The sequence below is a fragment of the Pezoporus occidentalis genome, unplaced genomic scaffold (genome assembly GCF_034315485.1).
Source record: "Pezoporus occidentalis ecotype Australia unplaced genomic scaffold, CSIRO_AGI_Poc_V1 ctg61, whole genome shotgun sequence".
NCBI lineage: Eukaryota > Metazoa > Chordata > Aves > Psittaciformes > Psittacidae > Pezoporus > Pezoporus occidentalis.
In genome coordinates this window covers 2,148,294-2,158,111 of record NW_026915955.1, presented here as the reverse complement: position 1 = coordinate 2,158,111, position 9,818 = coordinate 2,148,294, and the positions used below count along the sequence as shown (strand labels likewise).

The window sequence follows — 9,818 nt, the reverse complement described above, 5'->3', positions numbered from 1 at the left end:
AAAACTAAAAAGGATAATAAAGGTGGTACACACAAATGAATGACACATTCCACACATACCAGGGATCTAAACAAATTCTGCTATGTGGGAGCACAAATCCACATAAAGACACACACACGGAATTAGCACACAATGAAACTATGTGGACTTACCCTTACAAACAGTACCATAACCTCAGCTGAAAACTGATGACTTTTTCCAGAGTACAGATTTATCACCTACTTAGTGATTTGCACTCTGCTTTATTAATTGTAATTCAGCACCTTCATAAAATGCAATCATATGTTCTCTTCAGATCTCCAAGCTGTCTTACCTTTGGATTTTATTTCTGCAAGAGCTTGTTTCATATATTCTTTAAAGTTTAATGTTCTGACCCTCCCTACTCAGACCTTGAACTACTTCAAGACAAAACAACACAAAACTAAATTCTAAGCAAAAGATAGTACAATTCAAGTACACAAAATATTTAAAAAATAAAAAGACAACAAAAGAGATATATCTTTTCTGTCTATAAAATCCCAGCAGAAAACCTAAGTTAAGGCTTTAGCAGAGCAGCAAAAATGTGTAAGCTTCAGTCTGAAGCTGTGAACATGCAGATACATTTCCAAGGATGAAAGCAGGGCTTTAAATTCTGAGCTCCTCGGACATGCTGCAAAAAAGAGTCAGAAAATTCTCCTTAAATGTCGTTTCTGCTAATCACCAGAAAAAAAAGGGTGCTCCGAAGGTTAAAAAGGAAAACATTCTTTTTCCATAAGTGCTAAGCTTGTCATAGAGGAAATCCACTCCAGAAAAGGTTTAACAACAGTCAAGAGCATGCCTTTTATTGTAATTATAATATTAGATATCACCTAAAAAAGTAATAATGATAGAGAATGAGAGATGAAAGGTTTTAGATCTCATCATATGCCGCGTGAGTTTTGTAGCATTCCCATGTTACAGAATTAGAGCAATACAAACCGTTCTGGTGCAATAGGGTTGAAATTAACAAAGACAAGTCTTTAAAGTAAGTGAACAGCTTTATGTGACACTTCCTTTCCTAGCCTAGCCAGCTTTACTGCAAGCAGGTATTGTACATAAACCTTCTCCCTCAAATAGGTTTTGTTGCAGTCAGTAGCCAGGAGCACTAAAGCACTAAAGGAAAGTGGAAGAGGAAATGAAGGAGAATACCACACTCAGAGGAATTTTTATCAAATTCCGCTCTATATTCCTTGTCCCTAAAGAACACAGTGTTATTTCCAGACCTAATCTCATCAGAAAGGACCTTGGCCAAAGAGCCCCTCAACACAAGCTTATTTAGACCCTGGCCCTCTGAGCACTGAGAAGGCCACTCTCTGCTTCTGTGCAGAGGGGATTGCCTTTAATGGTATCTGGCTCATGTATTTTCCAACACAGGAATAAAGCCTGAGGCTTTTTCTCCCATTAATATCTTATCTTGTGTCGTCTCTGGGGCAATAAGTTTTTAAAAAACAAAGACAAAAGGCTTCTCTGTGTAAAATAATCCCTAGCCAGAATGAGTTTAGTGAGTAGCATATGCGTTATTATTTCATTATAATGCTTCTCTCTCCACCTCTCTAGTCCATCATGGTCAGGTTCCTTGTAACTGTTCTTATTTTAATATGTTCTTGTTCTTCTCCATTTTCCTCTTACTTGAATTGATTTTTCCTCCTTCCTGTTTCCTTCCCTAACACAGCAAGGACACACTGGCATTTTGCTTTGTATGAAACTTCCAAAGGTACCCCTATTTGAAAAGGTTCCTCTTTAGTAGGAAGAGGGAAGGCAACTTTCCTTATTATGGCTTCCATTAATTGTGCTTCAGCAGGTCACAGGAAAGCTCAAGAGGAGTGCACAAAGTTGACTCTATAAATCATTAGTAATGGAGATGAAATTTTCTTCTGGAGTCTCCTAGAGGGAAGTGATTACAGTGGTAAAATATCATCTTTGCAAGAAAAATTGTGTAATAATAACTTTGTGGGTTTTTATATTACTGCTGCAACTTAGAGAAGAGCGCTTGGGTGCATCAAGAGCTTTAATAATGTATGTGTAGGTGGCAAATTACACATAAAGAATCTACTGAATTGTGGATAATGTTCATTTTATATTCTCAAAGATAACCTAAGCCTTTGTACAGATGTCATCTCATGCCCCATGCTCATGACGTCTCAGAGGGATATTGAAAGTACAGTGTGTTGGCCACTTCCCTGAGCCACTTTTTCCTGCAAGCAGTATGAATTCCTATAGAGGCAGAAAATGAAGCACATTTATTAGAGGCATATTGACACAAAATAAACTTTCATGTCAAGGGCCTGTATCAATCTACTGTACAATATTTCTGTGCTCTACATTAGAGTGAACTTCTTACTGCAATCATTTTGGTGTCTCATTAATCAGAAACGCAAATAGGAAATACATAAATGAGAGGAAGGCCTGTGATCCAATCTCTTTACCTGCAAATATTTTGTACAAAGTAATGCAATATCCATTCATGCAGCAGCTGGATTGCTGCACTTTCTGCTTCATCCGCTGGATGCCCAAAGTGGACTCTCTCTTGCTCTCTCTGTCATTAGGAGCATTTGATTGTTCCACGTTAATTAGGAGACCTCTAACAGAAAGGGTTAAGTATCACAGAGCGTTCATGCTCAGTCCAGTGCAGTTATTTATCTAGCAGGACATATTAAAAGTAAACAATGCAATGGGATGTCAGAGCTTTTGCTTTTAACTGACAGCTGGGTAGTGACTTGTATTAATAGAAAATAAACAGCCATGAGCTCACATGAAAGGAAAACATCCCTCCACCCCTCTCAAATATCCTCAAGCATCAGATAGGACTGTATTTACTCTGTCATTGATTTGAGGCCGAGATTCTTACGTAATCACCTGACAGAAATATTTTGTTCTATCTGAAGTGATTTTGGAAAAGACACAATGTCCCAATGTGGCAAGACCGTAAGTTTATCAGTCCTTTACATAAGTTTCAGATATGAACACACCTTGAACTTCTGTATCCTCCCTTTCCTTGAATCTTGCCACCTCAGATAGTCCCTTACCTCTTTCTGCTGGAGCTCCTGTTTGCTACAGCTGGTTGTTTGAACCAGACCTTCCCTAGCCTACGTGGCTCATCTCAGTGGTTTCTCTTTTCTCAAGCAAAACCAGAGCTGCCAGTGACCAGCTCCATGACAGTACATCAGGCTCCAAACCAACTGTTGCTTCTAAACGAGGCAGCAGTGTCCTCTAAGCCACTTTCCCTTTTGTCACTCTGTAAGTGGAAAGGCAGTATCAACTCCATCAGTCATTACAGATGCAGATGGAGCCAAAGAGTCAGTTCAACGTTGGAACCAATCTAATCACAGCTGTGCTGGGTAGGCAGGTCTGCCAGGGAATCTTGGGCTTAAAACTGTGTAGTAAGCAGAAGCAGAGCATTTTTTTCTCAGGGCAGAAGGATATTCAAAAAATTAAAACCCCATTTGGTTATTTTTAAGTGGCAGAACTAAAAACTTTTCAACAGATTACTCTCTTTTGGATCCTTCATAGTACAAAAAGCTTCTACTAAAGACAACTTAAAAAAAAAAAAGAAAAAATTACTCATATGCTAGCTATTTTGCTAAGGATTATCGTTCTGAAAGATTTATACATGGAGAAACAATAGACAAATTCATTCTTCTGGATACTCATGCAACTTTCTGGGAGCATATTAAGACATTTATTTGGCTTTTTCCATTTATGTCTTTATGGTGTGTGGCAGGAAACCCTGGGCTATATTAGTTTGATCCCTCAGCACCATGCCCTTGAAAGCACTAGGTGATTGTTATGAAAGGTATTCTCAGTAGTTCAAAATCCTTGTTTGCACCATGCACAGCAAATCCAACATATTAAGTGAGTTACTAAATATAATGAACTTAAGAGACTTGCCAAGCTCTTTGTACTCTGTGTTTGGCAGGCAGGTTTCATCCTTGTCTCCTGCTAGGGACCTTCGTGTGTTTATTGATCTTAGTTTGTCACCCTGAGATCAAATTACAGCTACGTGGAACTGTACCTTCAGGCCACTTGGAAATTATAGCTGAGGCAACACAGCAGGGCACAGTCTCTCATCTGTGCTTTCCACCAAGAACTCATGAGCTCCAGGGTCCTGGCCACAAGCTGGACAACTCCCAAGTGATGTGCAAGCTGTTCTTCAAGTGAGAGGCTCCAAGATTCTTCCTTTCCATATGTGCCTCTGTCCTAATCACACATTGATGGTCACCCCAGCAGCAGCTTCTTTCTCTGAAGGGTTCTGGGACTGGCCATCAGGCAGGGCTGAGCAGTTTGCTCTGTACACCTCCTTGCTGATACACTGATAACTGGATCTAGAGCAGAGGTCTGTGAAAGTTGTTTGCTGTCCTCGGACACAGGCTGCTGGGAGCAAAATCAAATTAGAAAAAGAAGGGATTTTTATTCAGTCAATGTCTTTATTTTATGATAGGTAAAATTTTAAATGCAAGGTTTAAGATGGAACTGACTCAGCTGCAGAAGGAAGAAAAGTAGCCCCTCAAGCATACCTGATCCCTTGAGGACAATGCCTGAAATATCACTCATGACAAGAATTTCTGGACCTCCCTATAAAAACTCAATATATCTGATTTCAAAACAAATAGAAGGAAATATTCTTGCCCAAAGCATACAACTACACTTGCACAGCTCAATGACACACACTGTCTGCAAGATGTTTTAAGCTGAAAAGACTACAAGCAACAGCTGCGCCGGCAGGTATCTGTGGCCTAGAGGAGTAGCTAGACACAAATAGGAGCTTGTGTATGTATAAAGTCCTGAGGAGTATTTAGAAATATAATAATCTATACCAACAAAGGTATTGGAAGAAAAAATATCTCTTGTTCAGTACTTCCTTGTGCAGGAGATGTGGTCAGAGTCCTCGAAGGTCTTAATGCAACAACTGCCTTGCACTCTGCTTTCTGCAGTTACTTTGAGGTTTTTTTCACATATCGCTTCTAGCTGCAGGTTCTAGCAGCCTGAAAACACCTCTGAAAACCTTTCTGAGTGCACCTCTGTCTTTCTGTCACTGTATCCCCACCAGAGGTGACTTTCCATCCCATTTGGAGGACTCAGCTTTGGTCAGCAGGAGCCTCGCTGGCCAGCCGAAGCAGTGTGCACTTCTGGATGGGGACAGGATGAGGCAGAGGCCACTTCCCCCACTCATCACTTGAGGAAAAACTGCTAAAATGGTGACTAATCAGAAAGGGAAGAGCATCTGCATGTATTTTTGAGCAAGGCTTTAATAATCTATTCTATACTGTTCGGGTTTTGCTTGCATAAGCAAATTCGCAACATCAGGGCTAAGTACTCACATAAACTGAAAATACAAACTAATGTATATATTGTTTCACTGCATCATTGCACAGCCTAAATTTCTATTTCTGTTGATCTTTGAACAGAAGACAAAGAACAAGAACGGATTATTGGTTTGTTTCAAAAGAAATTAGGACCTCTGTTAGTTTTTTGTAAAGATTTATCAAAAAAGCTTAGAATAGTGTAAAGATAAATACATGTTTATATAAAAAATTTCATCAGCTTTTGACTGTTATTTTTAAGAAGTTTCATAATTCAGAAAATTCACGTCTTATGAAGTCATTGAGAATTTCTCAAAATGGAAATGTAGAAGAAAAATCTCACATTTGATTTTTTGTCCTAAATGAGACCTTTTTTCTTGAGTTAAAAAAATCTGCTTTTGAGTTAAAAAAATCCACTTGAGAAAAGTGGAAAAGCTTTGGTTTTTTTAATTGTTTCCATTTCATTTCCAGCTTTTGTTACACCTTTAGTTGGACTGTTTTTTATAGCTGTTTATAGTAATCACTTTTAAAATACTGCCTTGGGATGCAAATGTTCTTTTCTATTCTCCACATGGTCAAATTCCTTTTGTATCCTAAACTTTATGGGAGTAGTCTTATGACTAAATAGGTTTAAAAAAAGAGCAGGCACCTGGCTGTATATAATCAGGGGCTGTGTGAATGGTGTTGATGATATAAACTGAGAGGGGAAGTGATAATGTGCATTAGAGCATTATATTCCCTACCAATTGGCTGTGTTTTATTTCACCTGCAAACAGGTAACCATGGCAGGAGATACATCTTGCCCATGTCCTGAGCTGAGCATCTCGCCAGACTTGGCTTGTTAAGTGTGCAGAACCCCTGCACTGGTTTTGCTGCTCACAGGCTGTCAAGAGTGATTTGCCATCTCTCAAAGGAGATCTTACTCAAAACCCAAAGCCCCATCCTGGCCTTCTTGTCGTGCAAAGAGATGAAGGAAAGGCACGGGCACTTGAGAAAAGTTGCCTGCATCCCCATTCTTGGAGCTGAGATCATTGAGAAAAATCAAACCCAGCACCTCCGGCAGGCTCTGAACCACAGGGTGCCAGTGAGACTTCTGTTCTGCACCATGGGGTGGACTGCATGGGGCTATTTATCACCTGATAAATGGAGGTGAATATATGAGGTCAGATGTATGAAGAACCAACTTGAGCCTTCATCGCAAGGTCGAGCCAAACCTGTTGGGAAATATTTTCCATGTTCAAAATACGTCACTATGAAAAAAATAATAATAATAATAATCTCATGCTGGGCAGTTTCCTCTCTCTCAGTGTTTTCTGATTCTGAGACAAAATGACAAATTGCTTTTGGGTTTCTTTTGTTGCATTTTAAAGAACAGTAAAGCAAAAAAAATGCAGATTGCACAAGAACCTGAGCTCCCATGAGAGATTATTTTTATTCAGTTTTTCAGGTCAGTGTGTTCCTTGTGGTTTAGTGACATTTCACTAAAAAAACAGACTCTTGACTGACATCTATTTTAAATGAAACTGCAAATCCAGCCATCACTGATGAGAACTGTGATGTTGGTTGTTCTTGTTCCATCCAGAGCACTGATGTGAATGACATCACTGGGTACCTAAAAGACCTGACATCAACCAAAAATTGCATTCTACCTTCTACTGTAAAAATACATCATCATTATTTCTGTGGTCTCTAAAAAGAAATTGATTTTTTGTGCCTCCTGTGGATGCTGCAATTCTATTTTAGTGTAATGCTTTTATGTCTATAGCAGCCAATTGCTTTGACCCTGAAGTCCTTCTTGCAGCATTGCTGATTTGCTGAATCACAGAGTTCATTCACATCCTCTTGTCAGAGAATAATGTGCTGACTGCAAGGTTTGCTACAGCAGCGATATAAAAAATGAGATAACACAAAAGTAAATATAAAATAAAGTAAAAGAAAAGAATGCAAAATACATGAAATAATAATAAAAGACCTGTCAAGTTCAAGCAAATGTAATGGCAGCATGACTTTATACATCATAAATGACATGCTTGGTATATGGGGTCATACAACAGAAGAAGAGGGCTTTTCCCTGATGCAATTTAACATTGAAGGCACCTCTCCACCATGCCAGGTGATTTGCTGTGCCAAGGATTTACCTGACCTCTGAACAGGTGTACCTGTACACTCATTCCTGCCTCGTGTCTAGTGGGTGAGACTTCTGTACTGGGAATTCAAGGGATTTACAAGCACTTATCTTTCTTCCATGGCACCTCTGTCCCCTGAGGGAGTCATCCTGACCTGCTTGCTTAGAGCACATTTAATACAGCACAAATCTGACCGGCTGCTAACCTCCACCCAGATGGGGATTAATCCTCTTGTAATTGTTTCTTTCCTCAGGTCAACTCCTTTAAAAAAGGAACTTAAAAGAGGAAGGCTCTGCCATACCTGTTGAAAACAGTGTGATGTGCAGGCGCAGTGGCCTTCTGCCCACAGCTGCTTCTTAGAGATGCATGGAGTGAGCTCTCCCTGCCTAGTGGGATGCAGCCCCTTCCATCCCAATCTTCTGCCATAGTGTCAGCAGAATGTCCTTCTTCACCACGCACTGGTCAGGGTGTGAGGGAGCAAGGTGGACGGGCAGCCAGGGAAAGAAGCTGGGTACACTGAGATGAAACCTGACTTCTGTACCTCCAAATTCCTAGCCTGTCTCCCTTTCTGCATATTTTTCTGCGTTACTTGACCTTCTCCATACAGGGCAGGGAGAGTCTGTATACCTAAAGTAGGTTTTTGAACCTGGCTAAAGGCACAAGCTTTGTGACCCCAAAACCCTGTTGAGGATCTAGGCAACAGTTTCAGCGCATTTCCCCGATAATCACAGCTATAAATGAGCTCTTGTGCAAGGCGGTGAAACACACTACCTAGCTTTCCATTGGCAGAAGTATGAAGTGCAAAATTCATCATAGACAGACAAGTGTTTGAGTGTGTTTGGACGCCTCCTGACCCCAGCAATGATTTCAGAATTTCCTTAAACTCTTGTACTGACCAGATCTCCAGACCATGATGGAAGTCTCATTGCTTTTTATTTCTTCCTGCCATTTCTTCCAGAAATAGGAGGAAGAAGCAGTGTTTGCATATGGTACTGCACTGAATACAACCTGAAAGTAGAGAAGCATGAAACTCAGAGGGAGAAATAAAGAGGAGAGAGAATTTTTTTTCCAACCACAACTGAAACAGAGGCTTATTTGGTTTCCAAAGGATTCTGGGCTTCAGAACTCAAATAAATCTTTATAGCCATATTATACAGCTGGAAGAAAAGACACTGCTAGGTAATAATGGATAACTTACAGACCTGTATGTGCAACTTGAATTCCTCTTTTAAGAGACATTACTGAAAGATCAAGGACTCTCTCTGTATACCAGCCACAAGTCTTATATCCTATGATAAGTAACTGAACTAAGTTCAGTTTTCAGCCTTATTTTCTTCTCCTGGGTGGGCTCTTCCAAGATGCTCTGCCTCTCCATGGCAAAGCCTGCAGTGACACATTTTACCCAGCAGCCCTTCATTGCTATGGTGACCTGGCTGCATTGGGGCATGCATTGGGGCATGCACTGGGGCACAGACCCCATCTCACACCCATCAGGCACAGCAGGCTAGTGGGGGAGACCACCCCACTGCATTCCTCTGCAGCTTAACAAGGGAGATGGTTAAGGAGTCACAGCTTACTCACAGAAGGTATTGGGAGGGGTGAGGAAGGAGAAGTGGTGCAGTCTTCTCCCACCCGTGGGCTGCTCAGTTTCCCATAATGTAGTCATCACGCTGTAACCTTGTACAAAACAGAGGTGCACACTATAGAGCAGGGCTTTGGTACACAGCCAATAACTTGGGGTTATTAATGAGACCATTCAAGTCAGATTCTTGCTAAAAGCAGCACTTTTACCTCACCAGATCTTAACCAGGACTCAAAGCCATTAAGTGCCATCCAACTCCTACTATGCCTGGAGTCAGTTAATGCCTTATATGCTCACAAGCTGTATGACATGGTGTGCATTGCTGCTGCTTTTGAAACTGGTGGATTGGAACAAAAGTCTGCTGTGCCTCACTGCTCAGCAATCAGAATAGTTCGTAAAACCTCCCCCCACAAAAACACTTAAAAAAAAAATTCTTTCTTTTTTCTTTTTGTTGCAGTAGTTTTTAATGGAGATTAAAGACTGAGCTTAAGCTGTCTGGCACTAGACTGCACTCAAGAATGTAGCATAAAACAGAACTGAATTTGTGATGTTGCTCCATCTCAGCTTCTGATGTAAAACAAATACACCGCATTTATCTTCAGAGCAATTCTTGAAAGCCTTACATGGCTCTTTTTCAAGTTCTGCTCCTGTGGGCTTCCATGAGCTTTAGGATTTTGGCTTTCACTTACATATATCATGTGTTCCGAGATAAAACAGAGATTTCTAGACAGTAGTGTTCAATATCCTCAAGAAGGAGAAGACTATTTTTCTTTTTGGAAGAGTAAGAAAGAG

General features: G+C 40.4%; 1 long non-coding RNA gene across 1 annotated transcript; it reads right to left on the bottom strand.

Moving 5' to 3' along the window:
• Window positions 1-1,455: 1,455 nt before the first annotated feature.
• Window positions 1,456-9,118, bottom strand: LOC134174529 (uncharacterized). The gene is made up of 3 exons (XR_009968678.1): window positions 9,026-9,118; window positions 6,455-6,532; window positions 1,456-4,386 (listed from the first exon to the last, which is right to left on the bottom strand). It is a non-coding gene; the product is annotated as an uncharacterized LOC134174529 (long non-coding RNA).
• Window positions 9,119-9,818: the final 700 nt, after the last annotated feature.